The following is a 21,409-nucleotide window of genomic DNA, read 5'->3' as shown; positions in this document are numbered from 1 at the left end:
CTTGCCGAACTCCGTGGCCAACTGCGACCTCATTGCCCTAATAAGGCGGAGCGGCTTTTTCTCTCTCTTAAGCAGAAGTTCTATACGGGGGGATAAGGTTGGGGCGTATCTGGCTCGCCGGTTCTGGGCTCAGATTGCACAGGCCCATATTGCTAAGCTTCAATGACACTTGGGCCGTTTCAGAAGCGGACAAGAGCCTTGAGCTAGAGACGCGTGTGCTCCTTGTCCACCCGACGCTGTCACTGCTTTTCTTTACTCCTGTCTGTGAGACCCCATTGATCCTTACTTCAGGAAATTACTAGATGATCCTATTACCCACGAGGAAGTAGCCAAAGTGCTGAAGCAGCTCCCAGTCAGCAAATCCCCAGGACCAGACGGTCTGCCAGTCGCTTTCTATCTAATTTTTTACCCTCAACTCCGGGAACATATGCTCCATCTTTTTAATGGCTAAACTGATAGCTCTGGTCTTTCCCCCACAATCAACGAGGCGGAAGTAGTGCTTATCCCCAAACCAGGAAAGGACCCAACCCTACCCACATCTTTTCGTCCTATTGCCTTGTTAAATACTGACACTAAGCTATATACGAAGATCCTGGCGAACCGCCTAGAGCCACACCTTCCGATTCTCATTGACCCCGATCAAGTGGGGTTTATTCGTCATCGCCAGGAGGCGTAAAATATTCGCAGGATAGCCCATCTGGTGGAGAAAGCACGGCTCAGAAATATTCCTGCCTATCTGGTGTCCCTCGACGCGGAGAAGGCTTTCGACCGCGTGGACTGGGGCTTCCTCCGGGCGGTTCTTCAGAAAGTGGACCTGGGACCTGAGTTGATCTCTAAGCTGATGGCTCCTTATGCAAAACCCACCACTCGCAGTCGATTTAATGGACACCTTATGGCCCCTGTTCCTATCCACCGTGGCACTAGACAGGGGTGTCCACTTTCCCCCCACCTATTTGCTCTCTTGGTGGAGCCCCTAGCCATTGCTATACATTGCGATCAGGATATACGCGGTATTCCCATGGGTGGTTATGAGCACAAAGCCACCATCTTTGTAGATGACCTTCTCTTATCCTTGTCCTCCCCAGCGACCTCCCTTCCTGCGGTGGCGGCGTTCTTACGGTTCTTTGAGGAAGCCTCCGGGTATCGGATTAACCTTACTAAATCTCACAACCTTAATCTCACGCTTCAGGCCTCGGAAGTACAGGAACTGCGGGACTTGATCCCAGTTCAATGGACCGATGTGTCGATTCGATACCTGGGCCTTGATCCGACTCCTACACTTTCGACCTTGACCGCGTCTAATTGGCCCAGATATAGGAAAAACATACGAGAGGAGATGCGTAGATGGCAGGGCCTCCCTCTTGCATGGTTGGGATGCATCAATACCATTAAAATGTCTCTTCTCCCTAAAGTCCTTTATCTCTTCCAGACCCTCCCCACCCCGATACCACAAGCGGATATCTTGGCCCTGCAACAGGACTTTACCAAATTTATATGGGGGAATTCTCGTCCTCGCTTTTCTAATAAAATCCTTATGCTTCCCCGGAGCCGGGGTGGTCTCACCTGCCCCATCCTGATGGAATATTACTGGTCCTGCCACCTTCGGTTTATATCAGAATGGATAGTTGGGAGAAAGCGAGAAGCATTGGTTCCAGATGGACCGGGCGGTGGCTTGTAGACCTCTGTGGGATCTAGCATGGCTCCCACGTGGGACTTGCTCCCGTAGCACGTACATAGCTATCCCCATGAGGATGGTCTTAGAGATCTGGGACAGATTGGCAGTGACCCGGGGCTTAAATACGTTCCCCTCCCCTAAAACGCCTCTAACGCGTAACCCTCTATTCCCCCCCCCTGCCTTGCAACTTCAGGCAATTGCTGCATAGATAGTTCAGGGGCGGCGCGTTATCCAGTATTGTTTTTAGGGTAACGCCTTCCGTACGTTCGAACAATGCAAACAAACTTTTCACCTCTCAGAAGGGGAGCGTATGCAATACTATCAGGTGCAGCACTGGCTTAGCTCCCCCACATATGTACAAGAGGCCACTTGACAGCTTATCCACTTTGAAACGCTGGTTCGCAGATTTGAGGGGTCAAAAGGATTGATCTCTAAAACCTACTCTGTTTTACAACATTCACAAAGACCCACACCCCATGGCTACCAAACACGCTGGGCGTTAGACCTGGGGGGGGGATATCGCCCCAGAGGGATGGGCGAGATTGTGGAGGGAAATCTCTGAGGTATACCGGAGTATACCTCAGCTCGAATCAGCATACAAATTGATGACAAGGTGGTACTACACCCCAACCCACCTTCACCAGATGTTTCCAAATTCTCCCTCGACCTGCTGGCGATGCATGAGTGATAGAGGGGACTTCGTGCAGATTTGGTGGTCCTGCCCAGGTGTCACCCTATTTTGGAAGGAGGTTCTCAGTCATATTAAAGAGGTGGTTGGTTCCCCGGTTCCTTTTTCCCTGGTAATGGCGATTTTGGGCATCAAAACTAGTAGGTTCAAAGCCATGTCAAACACAGACTGGCACTTGATTCTCCATTTATTAGGTGCGGCCTGGCAGTCCATCGCCCCTTATTGGAAAAAGCTGCACCCGCCTCCTTTCGCTATCTGGTTTCTTCGATTGTGGGATGTCATGGCTCTTGAAATGCATACAACCCGCATTAACCACACAGACACATTTTTGGCGTATTTGGCACCACTTATCCAGCACTTCTCCAAGACCGAACACTTCCGATTGGCACCCCCCAAACTGAAAGCTCCACAGCTATTTGAGGAATCCCTGGAGCCCTTCTCTAGAGGACATAGGCCGGAATCCCCAGATGGATCCTCATGAAATGAGAAACAGGCCCCCCCACTCCTCGCTGTAATGATCGCGGAGGATGTTCTACAGGAGCGTCTGGAACCTCGGAGAAAAGTCCGCAGTCGTCCCCCACGTCCCTCCGACTCTATCAGACTCTAGAGTACGGAGGACCCGCTGGGGGAAAACAGGGAAACAAAACAAGGATAGGTGGGGAGAAAGGCAGGTCTTGATTGATGGTCTTGATTGATGGATCCCGGCAGGATTAAAGGCAAGGACTCCCAGCTGTAACACAAAGTTGTATTAAGGAATATCAATTATCCACTACCCTTGACTGTTTCAATCCTCAAGCTCAAGGAACCTACCAAGGTTATCGTCAGCCGCTCTAGTAACTGTCAGCATGAATATCTGTGCATCACTCTATAAGAAGACCCCTTGATGAGACACAAGTGTAATACTCAGCATCCCTCAGAGTACGAACTTACACAGTGAAGGTACCTGACTCACCCCGTAAGTATTCAAGTGTACTGGATGGGAGGCTAAACAATCGTCTTCTTCTACCACTCTCTACAAGTGAGTAGTCACCTTAGGGCTGAAGGGAACAGATAGATATGGGTCAAAATAAAAGAAGGCTAATATTCCCCACCTTCTATCAAGCATTACGAATGACAATTACCGTGCTTCTTATGCAGCAATATGGAAAACCTAAATCAATGCTCAATGGTCCTCGCCAGTCATCACCACCTGATAAGCGTTCAGCAGAACGTAGTGTAGGGATAAAATATGGGAATGCCTTTCCCTTGGCAAAAGCAAGTTATAGTAAAGGATAAGTAGCAAGAACCAAAATGAGACTCCGGCAAGACAAAAGACCGAGAGTCGCCTTAACTGCAGGCTGCACACGTAAAAACAAAAGACTGTTAAGGCATGGGTCAGTCCCTGTATCCACTGAAAGGAACAGCGAGTGGAATGGGACCCACGAACTAGACACCAACTGATAGACCTTACTTGGTGATGGGAAACACTCAAGTACAGCCACACCAACCAGAGGGAAATTGCGCAGCTAGAGCTGCCGCTTCTGTAGGCTCAACAACGCCAGCGCCACGCTTCACCGGGAACAACACATACGCCGGCACTCGTTCTCTGCAACTCGTCCACAACAGGAAACGGGAAACACCACCCAACCGGAAGTCAGGCAAACACCTTCGGGACGGAAATGGGGCTAAGTGCAAGAACGCTAAGCAGCGTTTGCACGCCCTTCGCCCCTTAAATACTTTCTGCTCTCTGGGGTATGACCGCGGGGCATGACACTCGCATTCCGCTGAACACCTTTCGGCCCCCATACCGGGCTCTAACTTCCTGTAGCGCATCTGAGCCCTCTCCCCTCCCCCTTTGATGGAAGATTCCTTTGATTGTTTACCTCATTGGTTCTTTCCTCCTGGGTTTCTTCCTTTTTCTTTTCTTTGTTGTGTGTCATTGTTTCTATAAATGTGGAGATAGTTATTTACCGTTTAATAGTCTAAGACGCTTTCTTCCTCTCAATGAGGTGAAAGTCTTACCTTTGCTAAGGCTAAGCTTAACATGTCGCTAAGGTATGTATGATTGTGTTAACGTTGCCCTTCTCCACAGAAGGTCTGGGCCCTGGACTGACTCTAGCCGCTAGTTCTAGCCGCTAGTTCTCTCCATATTTACCCCCTTGGACATAGGAGCAATGCTATGTAAATTAAGACTTGGGAGAATAACACGCTTTGTAGATCTCCACTTTTGTCATAATTCGTGTGGGAGGGATTGATACTCTACTGCATAGTCTGGCCTATGCCTCTAGTGGGTTCACTTTCTTCTCTTGTTTTGAAATGCATCTCGAGTGATGATATTATTTTGTTGTTTCTCTTACTGCGACATGTGTCCTGCACTTATTTGGCCTTTGTTTTTGCTTTACTTTCAATAAACAGACTTTACAACAAAAATTCACACAGTTTATTTAATTTACATGGATTTCACATGAATGGTACCAGTCTCAAAAAATGAGACCTGCACACCATGTACTCTAGTAACTGGTGCCCTATGGTAAACATTTAACATATTAATGGCACAGAACATTATCTCTTGTTAGAGCCTAAAGAATTGTCAGGAGACTGGTATTTATCTATTGTCCTCTAGAGGTTGTTAAAGCTCCAAAACCTGACATACCAATCCAAAACAAAGGTTCTCGAAGGATCTGCATATGGAGATGCAGAGGCCCAATAGTCATCTGTTACAGAATAAATTTGAGGGCATGACAGAATACCGGTAAGTAGGTGCATGGGACATTTCAGGGACTCCACAATAGTCCTTCAATCCAAACCAGTAATATTGAACCTTCCATAGCTATCATCAGGGCTGTTCCTAGGATATGTGCGGCGCTGGGCAGAATAGGAACATGCGAGGCCCCTCTAAATGTATATGGCATTGATGAAGCTGCTTTGCAAGAAGCTACTTACCTAGTTTGGATATCAGTAAAATGGTTAAAATAGTATTGATAATCATAATAAAATACGTACATAGATATTAAATAGCTATTAAGTAGATTGAATGAAGTTTAAATGTAGTTTAAATTAATTAAACTTGGTTATTGTGCTATTGAATGGGATGAATGAGAATGATATGCTAACCGGTCATTCTGATTCTGGTACTAAAAGATGTCCAAAAGAGAGGTGCAGACTTTACTAATGTGGGGAAAAGACAGTTTTTACTGTTTTCTGAAAAGACAGGAGTTACACCATAGTTCAAGAGGTAGATAGTTCCAGTACTGCACAAATAGAATGAGATGGATCTGCTTCCAATCAGGGCCATCTAAATTTTAGGATGGTACATGAGTTTGGTTGGCACAAAGTATGGGGCTCTGGCTGAACATAACGAGTGCTGTAGAAATATAGATCCTTTTTAATGCAGTGCACAACAACAAATGGATAGTGCCTTGCAGATAGAGGGTTTCTGGCCAAATACCAAGCAGACACCATAACGGTGAGAAGAAATGGCATAGTGATGCAAGATTGAGGAGCCTAGCACGTTTTTGAATGATTTGAAGGGTACTGAATGCAAAAAGGCAGGAAGACCAAGAAAAAAGGCATTCACTTAATCTAGTGAGAAGATAATTGACTGTACAACAGCCTCACGGTAGTGAGAGGGCAGAAAATGAATGATTTTCTGTTGCCTATGGATGTAGTAAAGGTAAGTGGATGAAACATGGTTATTATGTTCTGGAAAATGAATCTAAGATGTTTTTGCTGACTCTGCCAATGTGGGCGATTGACTTACTTCCACCAGCCACCAAAGAGAACACCATGTGGTATGAGACACTTTAAAAATTAGAACACTTGATTTGTCACTATAAGGTTTTAATGAATTGGTCTTCATTCAGAATCAACTTCTAGCATGCACGTACAAACATATTCTTCAGCAGAGGCCTGATTGCCACTGAGGGAAATCATATTTGGGTATCAATATGCACAAGATATCTGCAAGAAGCCAAATGACTGTATGAGTGAAGCTAACTAGGGATGATAGAGATTAAATAGCGGAGACCCAATAAAATAAACAAGCCAGAGGTTTAGTACATAACAGAAATAGGTGGTGAGTGGATTGTTTCAGATTTCCCAGATAGTATAGAGGTACGCCTTACCAGGAAAATACCTTAAATTCCAGGTTGTACTAGTTGATTTATAAGCACTGGCTGGGAACCAGTTCCAAATATGGCACTAAGGTTTAGTAATATTAAGGTTGCTCAAACTCCATGATCAAGAGTCAGCCACAAATCATCTGACTCGGCACCAAATGCTACTTAAATCTCCTAGAGCTGTCAGAAGCCAACCAGCACAATGTCAATTGGTAAATTACTTTTTATGAAAAAAAAATAGAGTTGGCTTCTTTTTTCTAGGATGTTTGTGAAAGGTGCAACAACGTATGTCCAAAGATGGTAAGTTTTGAGCCAGCTGAAGATTTTTAGACCATTATTACCTTCCTTTCGGACTCTACTTACTTTTTAGCTTCAACGTTCTCTTGCTGGTTCTACCTATCTAATTTCCACCTCTCCCTTCCTGTATCTCTCTGGCCACTTTCTTACCATCTTTGGGTGGTTCTGCTTTCTTCTATCCTCCTCTTACCATTACTTCTCTCTCCACTCTGCTCATGTTCCCTTGCTGGTTCTCTCTCAGTTATATCCACACATCTTATCTATTCGCTCACCTTCAATGCTCCTCTCTCCCCCAGCCTCATAACTGCTTTCCTTGCTCTGCTTCATTTACATCTATCTCTCCCCTCCCATCCTCCCAGAGCATCTTATCTTTCCTTGATTCTGGCACTCTTTAATCCACCTCCCCTTCAATGCTCTACACTCTTTCTCATCTATACCTCAGACTCTAACCTTACCTTCTGTATTCTGTTCCTCTTACATCCATCTCTCCTATGCCCCCTGGATTGTCATGTTTCGTACTGGTTCTGTCTCGTATATCCACATAAGAGCTACTGGAAGAATATAAGCTCCTCTCAGTAGCGACACTGGCATCCATGCCTAGATCAGCACACAAATTAGTGGTAAAAATTGATAGAAAGGCCTAACCCCGAGTAGGGACATTGATGCAGCCTCCAGATATAAGCATAGTAGATATATTGCAGACACCTTTTCTGGCTTGAGGCAACCTTACCTTGATTTTAATTCATGGCCTCAGAAGAAGGCCATGTTTCTGAGATTCTGTTTTTTTTATCTCCTTTTAAAGGGTTTTGATGATTCATGGAAACTAAAAGGCTGCACAGACAGGTCATGTAGGAAATGCAAGTTAGCCGAAGAGTTCAATCAACATAGAATGTGCATATGCCAAGCCCTACTGGACATGCAAAAAGAAATATTTAAAGCCAATGTTTAATGCTGAGGGCATAAGAACAATACCAGAGGGTGTATTATTATAATTTAAAAGTGGTTCAGTAAAAGTGGTGGGTAACCTTGTGAAGTTTGCGAGGCAGACGGTTAAGCTCTGTGAGAAAAAGTCTTAGCTTCATTTTTTTTTTAATTCTTCAATTTTTAATGGTGCTTTTTAAAAAGTGTTTAGTGATATCTTTTACGTAACATAATTATTGTATATAGTTTTTATGTAAACTTTAAACAATAAAGTATTCTCTCTCAATGCTTTACACTTCACTTCATCTCTCTACCTGACTCTTAGAGTTCCCATTGATTCAGCCCCTCTTACATGCACCTCTCACTAGTCCCTCTCTCTCCACCTTAACTTACGTTCTCTGCTGGTTCTGCCTCTCTGACCAGCTCACATCTATGTGCTACTCTTCACATTCCATCTCTCACTCCAGCCTTGTACCTTTTCTTGCTCGTTTGTCCTCTTAAATCCACCTCTCCCCTTTAAATCCATCTCCCCTCTTTCACCTAGTCACTTACCTCGTCTCACTGTTTCTGAATCTCTTACATTTATCTTCCTCTTCCATGCTCTAAACTTTACCACATCCTTCCCCGACTCTGACTTTTCTCACTGATTCTGCTCCTCTTTCACCCCCCTCTCTCCTCCCCATTGCACACTTAATGTCTCAACTCTCCCCAACCTCTAATCTTTTCTCGCTGGTTCTGCCCCTGTAACCGCTACTTCTCCCCTGTGTCCCTACACAGCATCTTACCTGCTATTTGTGATTCTGCCCTGTTACGTCCACCTCTCACCCTTTCCTCTACCTGGCCCCTAAGGTCTCCTCGTGATTCTGCTTCTTTTATATCTGCTGCACCCATTCATGCACTATCTTGCACCTTTATCCCTTCCCTCTAGCTTCAACTTTCTTTCTCTGGTTCTGCACTCTTTAGATCCACCTCTTCCCTCCATGTACTACTCATCATGTTTCATTTCTCTCCCACCTCTACCCTCCTCTTGCTGAAACTGACCCTATAACATTTACGTCTTGTGAGAAGCTGGCCTGATAGATGATGTCCACTAATGTAAGTGGGCACCTTGCACCAGTCCAGACAACTCTTATGATGATTTAAGGTCTTAGACAACCTTAGAAAGCTCTCTAAGTGGTAGCTGTGGAGAACAACCTTCAGGTTTAGTCCAGAAGGAGCGTAAAGCAGCTTGTTTAACCAGAATGCAATCTTATAGTATAGATTAGGTGAAAAGAACCATACCAAGTATTTATAAAAATATGTATTTATTAGATAATACTCTCTAGTACGTTCAAATATCTCCTACATGGAATTAAACACAATGCACACAATACTTTAGCAAAAAAACATAGTAAACAGCACGTAATACACAGTGGACCCTGGGGGACCAAACCATACACTAAGAAAGTGGTATAAGAACCACGCCTCGGGTCAAGAAAATGTCGAGAGGACGTAGAAGTGCTGGGGACCCAAAGAACCACCCAATGTGAGTAGATAGGGACCCCGTGGAGAGCGTGTGCAGAGTGGGAACATGGCCGCTTGCTCCGTATAACTCTACGTGTAAGTCACGGTTGGATTCTTAAAGATTAAGGACCCTACCCAGTGGACCCTGAAGAAACCCAGTGGAAGACAGAAGGTTGGAGAGCCAGCCTACCCGTGGATACCCTAGTACCCATGTTACCTACACCAGGGAAGCCGGGTGCATATGTGTGAAGTGGTGTCAGAAACTGCCATCGAACCCAGTGGAGGACTTCAGGAAATTGCAGAAGGAGTGTCAGGTGGATTCTGTATGAGAGGTACCTGCAAGCAGAGGGGACAGAATCTGTCACCCAGGAGTGACCATGAGACTTGGAAGACAAATGCCCTCCGATGTCGGGTGTTGCATGATGGGTGACCTTGACCTTGACTCTGCAGCTGTGAGCACCAGGCGATGCTGAGGAGGACCAGGAGCAGTGCACAAGCTCTGCCACGAAGAATGTCGAGTGCTGAGGGGTCGTGTCCGGCAGGAGCACCAACAAACCTTGACAAATGCAACCAATGCAGGAAGCGAAGTAGTAGCAATGTCGGGACCAGCAAGGTCCAGGGGACACACCAAAAGCAGGGGAGTCAGGGCAGGCCCGACCAATCAGGGAAGCCCAAATGAAACAAGTGTGACCCTCAAGTGGTCCCACAGGACGGAGGCACTGGAGTTGCGAGAGGACCTCAAGCAGCTCACTAAAAGATGCAGGCCACGGTGCACACAGTGTAGTGTGGCTAAAGATTCTGGTCACTGGAGGTGCTCAAGGTTGGGGCTGCTTGGAGCCCGCAGATCTTCTGGGAAGGAAGCCAATGAGCCTTTGCAACCGCAAGTTGACGTTGTGCACAGGGGTTCGGTTATCGCAACCCCCACGATGCATATTGGTCTCAAATTTGGTGAGAGTGTCGAGCAAGCCTTGCGAGATGTGGAAAACCACCACCTGTGTTGCAGAACCTTACGGAGTCTAGAGGAGCTCAGGAATAGCAGACCGGTCGACTTAGTTGTGGTGCCTGTGAATGCAGCAGAGTGACTCCTTCAGTCCAAGGGTGATTTCTTCAAGAGTCTTTGGTGCTTCACAGGCCTTGAAAGGTTCCTGTATGATGCACAGGTACAGACGATGCAGCAAATAGGAAGGGAGACAAAGTCAGAACTAAGCGAAGTCCTGAGTGCCCAGGCGGTAGAAGAAGAAGAAGTGTCTGATCTGAATCTTATCCCATGACAAATCTAGGGACCTGCACCCAGGTAAGCCCTTAAATACCCTAGTAAAAGGGTTGGGTAGATTCAGGGGACCCTCCCAGGGGAGGGTATGGACAGGGGGGAGGTTACTCCCATGTTCTTTGTCCAGTTTTTTCGGCAGCCAACGGCTCCCAGGACTGGTTTGAACTGAATTATGCACAGGGACACCAAATGTGCCACCCATGCAGACTGAGTGGCGCTAGCCACCCCACCCCAATACACAAAATCCTGTCTGGGAGGTGGTCACACCTCCCTGTGACAGGATGCCTATTGTTCTGCCCTCCCCTGCTCGAGCTTGGCTCAGCAGCAGGAGGGCATAATCGTGCCTCTGGTTGGCAGCAACCATTTTGCGCTTTCCTGGTCAAGAAGGCTGGTACCTGGAACACTGAGAGCCTTACAGAGGGATCTTCCAATGCTTGGAATATTACCTCCCACACCGTTAACGGTGTGGGAGGTATGATTCCAACATGTTTGATACCAAACATGATAGGATTAGTTGCAGCCAGTTTTGAGATGGTCATCGCGTAACTACGCAGTGCTCCTCTATATAGCATATGACTGTTTCACTGACAACCCGGGAGAATGGACCCATAGGCTGCAGGAGTGCCCTGGTCATGCAGGGGCACCCTCTCACTTGGAACCAAGCACCCTGCCTTCAGGATGCTAGAGGGGTGACTTGTAGGTTTTAAGTACAATGACGCTAGATATAGGAAACCTATATCTTTAGTAAGTGGTGCATGCACCAACGTACACAGGCTGCAATGGCAGGCCTGTAGTTCAATTCTGAATGGTCTCTCATGGGTGGCATAATACGTGCTTCAGCCCATGGGAGACCTCTGGGGTACCTATGCCCCAGGTACGTGAATACCAAACGCTATGGACTTAGAAGGATACCCCAGTATCCAATCAGGGGTGTACCTAGGTACTGAACATAACGATTTAGGGAGAAAGTAGATAGACTAGGGTCCTGATTTGCAGGATCCCAGTCAGACGAGTCAAATATAGCTTAGCACCAGGCAAAAAGTGGGGGTAACCATGCAGAAGGATCCTACCTTCCTACACCTCTCCTCTCCATGTGCTGATCTTCGCCACTTTTCTCCCCTGTCTCTTAGCTTGTTTTGCTTGTTCTCCTCCTTTACATCCACCTTTACCCTTCCACCGTCCCACTCTCCCCAATCCTTTTAGCAGTTGCGGGTCGTGCCCGAGGGCGCTAGAGCATCGCTGCAAAGTATTGACTGGCACAAAAAGAAGCTACTTTGAACTGCTTTGAAAGGCTAAAAGTATAAACACACAAACTAACAGCCAGTTTGCATGTTTACTTTCACCATTGCTATGCTCTATCAGCAACCTTCACATATTCACAAGCCAAAGAGAAACAGTGCATGCTCCCTGAAACGCATCCCTGTGAAATATAGGAGTATGCTTGGGTGGTGATGCATTTATAGCTGTGTCACTCAAAGCCCTATCAGAAGAATGATGCTGTAGAAGGGTCAGCCCTTGATCCTATCCTCTCTTCAGATAGGGCTGTCACCAAGCTCATGTGCAGAGACACAGACTTTAGGACTGAGTGAACCAGAAGAGAAGAGCTGGTATGTAGAAACTTGTCTCCGTACCAGTTGGTAAATTGCACCGCCCATTGCTCGTGGTTTCTCCTGTCGGTTTTGCTCACCACTTGCCAGGTTTTTGTTTCCACACTAAGCCTTGGCATGCTGTGCAGGTGGTCACACATTGTATCAGCTTTCTTAGCCTACGATCACACTGTGTGAAAAATCTTTGAGCCGGTAATCACCTATGATCATATGGTGTCACATTCCTGAGGCGACTGTCACAGCATGTTAGCTTTTTGAGCGTCCAGTAACAGTCTTATTTCACAAGAAAATAAAGATGTATTCTCTAAGTAGTAACCATGATTGTACATTGAGTTTATTTTAAAAGCTAGGACAATGGATCAGTGTGATGTGTTGGCACTATTCTCCCATGTACCTCCTGTGCTGGAGTATTTCCTATTCCTGAGTTTCAACATAAACTTATATTTTGTGCAAAACAGTGGGAGCCCTTGGTGTAAATCAGACATATATTAATTTGACTTAACTATTTTAGAATGGCAATGCCTACCCTTGAGTAGAAATACATTTCAAGGGGCAAGAATACATCAATTGCAAGGAAAAGTAAATGGAACTTTTTTTATATAGCGCTTAATAGCACACATTTACCACTACTAAGCTCTGTAAATATGTTTTATTGATAGCCAACTAAAACTTGTGACCTGCTGACCATTGCAATTTAAGTTTAAATATGGTTCATCCCCTACACAAACCCGCATTCTGAAGTAAGTTGAAATTTGGAATTCCTGGATGGTTCCACTGGCTAACGTAGAAAATATACTTTCAGTCCAGATGAAGATAACTTTTAGCGCCCTCTTTGGACAGGGTAATTCTGACCCAGGTATGGCAGAAATAGTTGCAAAAAGAATTTTCACCCGATTTAGCAGTAATGTTTACATTGGGACCCACATGCAAATGGCTCTTGCTCATGTTTTGTCCTCTAGGAAAATAGGAGACAATTCAGGTAAGGTACACATGGAGTTCTAATGGTGTAACAAAGAGAAAGGAGCTTAGAGAGCAGAATGTTGCGCACTACAGAACAGTACACAATGAGGAGAGGTGATTACTGGGGAGAGTGTTGCAGACAGGATAGTGCATTGATTGAAAGGGTAAAATGGAGCACATGGGAAAGTGGAGATTACAGAGGGAAGAAGGGAAAAGACAGAAGTGTAATTCAGACTGGTTAGAATGGATCACACGTGGCTTCATGGCCACTTTTTATGGAAACTGAGCCACAGATACTATCTTTAGCCACATTTCAAAGTATTCTTGGGGATGATCAATCCCCCAAGCCACTGGGCAGGGTAAAGGTTGCCTGGCACAGCACAAATTATTGTATGATTTATTAGGGACCTCTGCATTTCAAAGTTCACCAGTCTCCCTGACTCTTACCTTTATTTGCGTGGATTCTGTTCCTCTTACATCGTTGTCTTTTGCATGCAGTGCCCTTCACCGCATCTCTCTACCACCTTGTTTGCATTGATTCTGCACATTACATATATCTCTCCTCTTCCCTCAGTCTCCCTTTCCACGAGCTAAGGGCTTTAAGTGGGCTGAAAAAATGGGTGGGTCTCTAAAAGGGGTGTGGACTATGTAATTAAGGAGTAGATTAAACACATCATTCACATTTCTGTAAATTATTTTACTTTCACCTTGTTGTTTTGACCAACAAGTAGCTCCTTAACACACATTTGCATAGAATCACAACTGGAATGCAGGACCATTGCTCTTTGTGCTCTGCAGAAAGGCCATATTGTGAATGATCATGTAATCTGAACACCTTTTTGACCCATAGACAAGGACAGTGTGAAATGTGTACTGCATGGAGCCTCAATGCCTAAGTGCTCAACTGTAGCCTGTTATAAACACCTGGAGACGACTCAGTACAAAGGGTGCATCATTCAAGAGTAATGTGCTGTGAAATGAAATGCAGAAACACATATGCTGGAAAACGCTAGCGTTCTTGACGAATGCAAGAGTAAGTAATGCCTGGGAAATATAAACAGGAACAAAATCCCTGCTATGGATTACCCTAACATCAGGACCACTGGAACTATGCGACAGGAGTCATTCCTGACATTCCATGACATTCCTGACATTCCATTAAAAGACATGACATTCCTGATATTCCATGACATGACTGACATTCCTGACATTCTATTAAAAGACATGACATTCCTGACATTCCATTAAAAGACATGACATTCCTGACATTCCATTAAAAGACATGACATTCCTGACATTCCATTAAAAGACATGACATTCCTGACATTCTATTAAAAGACATGACATTCCTGATATTCCATGACATTCCTGACATTCCATTAAAAGACATGACATTCCTGATATTCCATGACATGACTGACATTCCATTAAAAGATATAACATTCCTGACATTCCTGACATTCCATTAAAAGACATGACATTCCTGACATTCCATTCCAAGACATGACATTCCTGACATTCCATTAAAAGACATGACATTCCTGATATTCCATTAAAAGACATGACATTCCTGACATTCCATTAAAAGACATGACATTCCTGACATTCCATGACATTCCTGACATTCCATTAAAAGACATGACATTCCTGATATTCCATAACATGACTGACATTCCTGACATTCTATTAAAAGACATCACATTCCTGACATTCCATTAAAAGACATGCCATTCCTGACATTCCATTAAAAGACATGACATTTCTGACATTCCATTAAAAGACGTGACATTCCTGACATTCTATTAAAAGACATGACATTCCTGACATTCCATTAAAAGACATGACATTCCTGACATTCCTGACATTCCATTAAAAGACATGACATTCCTGATATTCCATTAAAAGACATGACATTCCTGACATTCCATTAAAAGACATGATATTCCATTAAAAGACATGACATTCCTGACATTCCTGACATTCCATTAAAAGACATGACATTCCTGACATTCCATTAAAAGACATGACATTCCATTAAAAGACATGCCATTCCTGACATTCCTGACATTCCATTAAAAGACGTGACATTCCTGACATTCCATTAAAAGACATGACATTCCTGACATTCCATTAGAAGACATGACATTCCTGACATTCCATTAAAAGACATGACATTCCTGACATTCCATTAAAAGACATGACATTCCTGACATTCCATGACATTCCTGACATTCCATTAAAAGACATGACATTCCTGACATTCCATTAAAAGTCATTACATTCCTGATATTCCATCACATGACTGACATTCCTGACATTCCATTAAAAGACATGACATTCCTGACATTCCATTAAAAGACATGACATTCCTGACATTCTATTAAAAGACATGACATTCCTGACATTCCATTAAAAGACATGACATTCCCGACATTCTATTAAAAGACATGACATTCCTGACATTCCATTAAAAGACATGACATTCCTGATATTCCATTAAAAGATATGACATTCCTGACATTCCATTAAAAGACATGACATTCCTGACATTCCATTAAAAGACATGACATTCCTGATATTTCATGACATGACTGACATTCCTGACATTCCATTAAAAGACATGACATTCCTGACATTCCTGACATTCCATTAAAAGACATGACATTCCTGACATTCCATGACATTCCTGACATTCCATTAAAAGACATGACATTCCTGACATTCCATTAAAAGACATGACATTCCTGACATTCTATTAAAAGACATGACATTCCATGACATTCCATTAAAAGACATGACATTCCATGACATTCCTGACAATCCATTAAAAGACATGACATTCCTGACATTCCACTAAAAGACATGACAGTCCTGACATTCCATTGAAAGACATGACATTCCTGACATTCCATTAAAAGACATGACATTCCTGACATTCCTGACATTCCATTAAAAGACATGACATTCCTGATATTCCATGACATGACTGACATTCCTGACATTCCATTAAAAGACATGACATTCCTGACATTCCATTAAAAGACATGACATTCCTGACATTCCATGACATTTCTGACATTCCATTAAAAGACATGACATTCCTGACATTCCATTAAAAGACATGACATTCCTGACATTTTATTAAAAGACATGACATTCCTGACAATCCATGGCATTCCTGACATTCCATTAAAATACATGACATTCCTGACATTCCATTAAAAGACATGACATTCCTGACATTCCATGACATTTCTGACATTCCATTAAAAGACATGACATTCCTGACATTCCATTAAAAGACATGACTTTCCTGACATTCCTGACATTCCATTAAAAGACATGACATTCCATGACATTCCTGATATTCCATTAAGACATGACATTCCTGAAATTCCATGACATGACTGACATTCCATGACATGACTGACATCCCATGACATGACTGACATTCCAAGACATTACATTCCTGACATTCCATTCTATGACATGACATTCCATTCTATGACATGACATTCCTGACATTCCATTAAAAGACGTGACATTCCTGACATTCCATTAAAAGACATGACATTCCTGACATTCCATTAAAAGGCATGACATTCCTGACATTCTATTAAAAGACATGACATTCCTGACATTCCATTAAAAGGCATGACATTCCTGACATTCCATTAAAAGACATGACATTCCTGACATTCCATGACATTCCTGACATTCCATTAAAAGACACGACATTCCTGACATTCCATTAAAAGACATGAAATTCCTGACATTCCATTAAAAGACATGACATTCCTGACATTCCTGACATTCCATTAAAAGACATGACATTCCATTAAAAGACATGACATTCCTGACATTCCATTAAAAGACATGACATTCCTGACATTCCATGACATTCTATTAAAAGACATGACATTCCTGACATTCCATTAAAAGACATGACATTCCTGACATTCCATGACATGACTGACATTCCTGACATTCCATTAAAAGACATGACATTCCTGACATTCCATTAAAAGACATGTCTTTTAATGGAATGTCAGGAATGTCATGTCTTTTAATGGAATGTCAGGAATGTCATGTCTTTTAAAAGAATGTCAGGAATGTCATGTCTTTTAATGGAATGTCAGGAATGTCATGTCTTTTAATAGAATGTCAGGAATTTCATGTCTTTTAATGGAATGTCAGGAATGTCATGTCTTTTAATGGAATGTCAGGAATGTCAGGAATGTCATGTCTTTTGATAGAATGTCAGGAATGTCATGTCTTTTAATGGAATGTCAGGAATGTCATGTCTTTTAATAGAATGTCAGGAATGTCATGTCTTTTAATGGAATGTCAGGAATGTCATGTCTTTTAATGGAATGTCAGGAATGTCATGTCTTTTAATGGAATGTCAGGAATGTCAGGAATGTCATGTCTTTTAATGGAATGTCAGGAATGTCATGTCTTTTAATGGAATGTCATGTCTTTTAATGGAATGTCAGGAATGTCAGTCATGAAATATCAGGAATGTCATGTCTTTTAATGGAATGTCAGGAATGTCATGTCTTTTATTGGAATGTCATGTCTTTTAATGGAATGTCAGGAATGTCATGTCTTTTAATGGAATGTCAGGAATGTCATGTCTTTTAATGGAATATCAGGAATGTCAGGAATGTCATGTCTTTTTATGGAATGTCATGTCTTTTAATGGAATGTTAGGAATGTCATGTCTTTTAATAGAATGTCAGGAATGTCATGTCTTTTAATGGAATGTCAGGAATGTCAGTCATGTCATGGAATGTCAGGAATGTCATGTCTTTTAATGGAATGTCAGGAATATCATGTCTTTCAATGGAATGTCAGGAATGTCATGTCTTTTAATGGAATGTCAGGAATGTCAGTCATGTCATGGAATGTCAGGAATGTCATGTCTTTTAATGGAATGTCAGGAATATCAGCCATGTCATGAAATATCAGGAATGTCATGTCGTTTAATGGAATGTCAGGAATGTCATGTCTTTGAATGGAATGTCAGGAATGTCATGTCTTTTAATAGAATGTCAGGAATGTCATGTCTTTTAATGGAATGTCAGGAATGTCATGTCTTTTAATAGAATGTCAGGAATGTCATGTCTTTAATGGAATGTCAGGAATGTCATGTCTTTTAATGGAATGTCAGGAATGTCATGTCTTTTAAAGGAATGTCAGGAATGTCATGTCTTTTAATAGAATGTCAGGAATGTCATGTCTTTTAATGGAATGTCAGGAATGTCATGTCTTTTAATGGAATGTCAGGAATGTCATGTCTTTTAGGAATGTCATGTCTTTTAATGGAATGTCAGGAATGTCATGTCTTTTAATGGAATGTCAGGAATGTCATGTATTTTAATAGAATGTCAGGAATGTCATGTCTTTTAATGGAATGTCAGGAATGTCAGGAATGTCATGTCTTTTAATGTCTTTTAATGGAATGTCAGGAATGTCAGGAATATCATGTCTTTTAATGGAATGTCAGGAATGTCATGTCTTTTAATAGAATGTCAGGAATGTCATGTCTTTTAATGGAATGTCAGGAATGTCATGTCTTTTAATAGAATGTCAGGAATGTCATGTCTTTTATTGGAATGTCAGGAATGTCAGGAATGTCATGTCTTTTAATGGAATGTCAGGAATGTCATGTCTTTTAATAGAATGTCAGGAATGTCATGTCTTTTAATAGAATGTCAGGAATGTCATGTCTTTTAATGGAATGTCAGGAATGTCAGGAATGTCATGTCTTTTAATGGAATGTCAGGAATGTCATGTCTTTTAATAGAATGTCAGGAATGTCATGTCTTTTAATGGAATGTCAGGAATGTCATGTCTTTTAATGGAATGTCAGGAATTTCATGTCTTTTAATGGAATGTCAGTCATGTCATGGAATGTCAGGAATGTCATGTCTTTTAATGGAATGTCAGGAATGTCATGTCTTTTAATGGAATGTCAGGAATGCCATGTCTTTTAATGGAATGTCAGGAATGTCATGTCTTTTAATGGAATGTCAGGAATGTCAGTCATGTCATGGAATGTCAGGAATGTCATGTCTTTTAATGGAATGTCAGGAATGTCATGTCTTTTAATGGAATGTCAGGAATGTCATGTCTTTTAATGAAATGTCAGGAATGTCAGGAATGTCATGTCTTTTTATTGGAATGTCAGGAATGTCATGTCTTTTAATGGAATGTCTGGAATGTCATGTCTTTTAATGGAATGTCAGGAATGTCAGGAATGTCATGTCTTTTAATGGAATGTCAGGAATGTCATGTCTTTTAATGTCATGTCTTTTAATGGAATGTCAGGAATGTCATGTCTTTTAATGGAATGTCAGGAATGTCATGTCTTTTAATAGAATGTCAGGAATGTCATGTCTTTTATTGGAATGTCAGGAATGTCATGTCTTTTAATGGAATGTCAGGAATGTCAGGAATGTCATGTCTTTTAATGGCATGTCAGGAATGTCATGTCTTTTAATGGAATGTCAGGAATGCCATGTCTTTTAATAGAATGTCAGGAATGTCAGGAATGTCATGTCTTTTAATGGAATGTCAGGAATATCATGTCTTTTAATGGAATGTCAGGAATGTCATGCCTTTTAATGGAATGTCAGGAATGTCAGGAATGTCATGTCTTTTTATGGAATGTCAGGAATGTCATGTCTTTTAATGGAATGTCAGGAATGTCATGTCTTTTAATGGAATGTCAGGAATGTCATGTCTTTTAATAGAATGTCAGGAATGTCATGTCTTTTAATGAAATGTCAGGAATGTCATGTCTTTTTATTGGAATGTCAGGAATGTCAGTCATGTCATGAAATATCAGGAATGTCATGTCTTTTAATGGAATGTCAGGAATGTCAGGAATGTCATGTCTTTTAATGGAATGTCAGGAATGTCATGTCTTTTAATAGAATGTCAGGAATGTCATGTCTTTTAATGGAATGTCAGGAATGTCAGGAATGTCATGTCTTTTAATGGAATGTCAGGAATGTCAGGAATGTCATGTCTTTTAATGGAATGTCAGGAATGTCATGTCTTTTAATGGAATGTCAGGAATTTCATGGAATGTCAGGAATGTCATGTCTTTTAATGGAATGTCAGGAATGTCATGTCTTTTAATGGAATGTCAGGAATGTCATGTCTTTTATTGGAATGTCAGGAATGTCATGTCTTTTAATGGAATGTCAGGAATGTCATGTCTTTTAATAGAATATCAGGAATGTCATGTCTTTTATTGGAATGTCAGGAATGTCATGTCTTTTAATGGAATGTCAGGAATATCATGTCTTTTAATAGAATATCAGGAATGTCATGTCTTTTAATGGAATGTCAGGAATGTCATGTCTTTTAATGGAATGTCAGGAATTTCATGTCTTTTAATGGAATGTCAGTCATGTCATGGAATGTCAGGAATGTCATGTCTTTTAATGGAATGTCAGGAATGTCATGTCTTTTAATGGAATGTCAGGAATGCCATGTCTTTTAATGGAATGTCAGGAATGTCATGTCTTTTAATGGAATGTCAGGAATGCCATGTCTTTTAATGGAATGTCAGGAATGTCATGTCTTTTAATGGAATGTCATGTCTTTTAATGGAATGTCAGGAATGTCAGTCATGTCATGAAATATCAGGAATGTCATGTCTTGTAATGGAATGTCAGGAATGTCATGTCTTTTAATGGAATGTCAGGAATGTCAGGAATTTCATGTCTTTTAATGGAATTTCAGGAATGTCATGTCTTTTAATGGAATGTCAGGAATGTCATGTCTTTTAATAGAATGTCAGGAATGTCATGTCTTTTATTGGAATGTCAGGAATGTCATGTCTTTTAATGGAATGTCAGGAATGTCATGTCTTTTAATGGAATGTCAGGAATGTCAGGAATGTCATGTCTTTTAATGGAATGTCAGGAATGTCATGTCTTTTAATGGAATGTCAGGAATGTCATGTCTTTTAATGGAATGCCATGTCTTTTAATGGAATGTCAGGAATGTCATGTCTTTTAATAGAATGTCAGGAATGTCATGTCTTTTATTGGAATGTCAGGAATGTCATGTCTTTTAATGGAATGTCAGGAATGTCATGTCTTTTAATGGAATGTCAGGAATGTCAGGAATGTCATGTCTTTTAATGGAATGTCAGGAATATCATGTCTTTTAATGGAATGTCAGGAATGTCATGTCTTTTAATGGAATGTCAGGAATGTCATGTCTTAATGGAATGTCAGGAATGTCAGTCATGTCATGGAATGTCAGGAATGTCATGACATTCCTGACATTCCATTAAAAGACATGTCTTTTAATAGGATGTCAGGAATGTCATGTCTTTTAATGGAATGTCAGGAATGTCATGTCTTTTAA

This window comes from Triturus cristatus, chromosome 12 (genome assembly GCF_964204655.1).
Source record: "Triturus cristatus chromosome 12, aTriCri1.1, whole genome shotgun sequence".
NCBI classification, from domain to species: domain Eukaryota; kingdom Metazoa; phylum Chordata; class Amphibia; order Caudata; family Salamandridae; genus Triturus; species Triturus cristatus.
The sequence above is the reverse complement of the archived record's forward strand: the minus strand, read 5'-3'. Positions refer to the sequence as shown.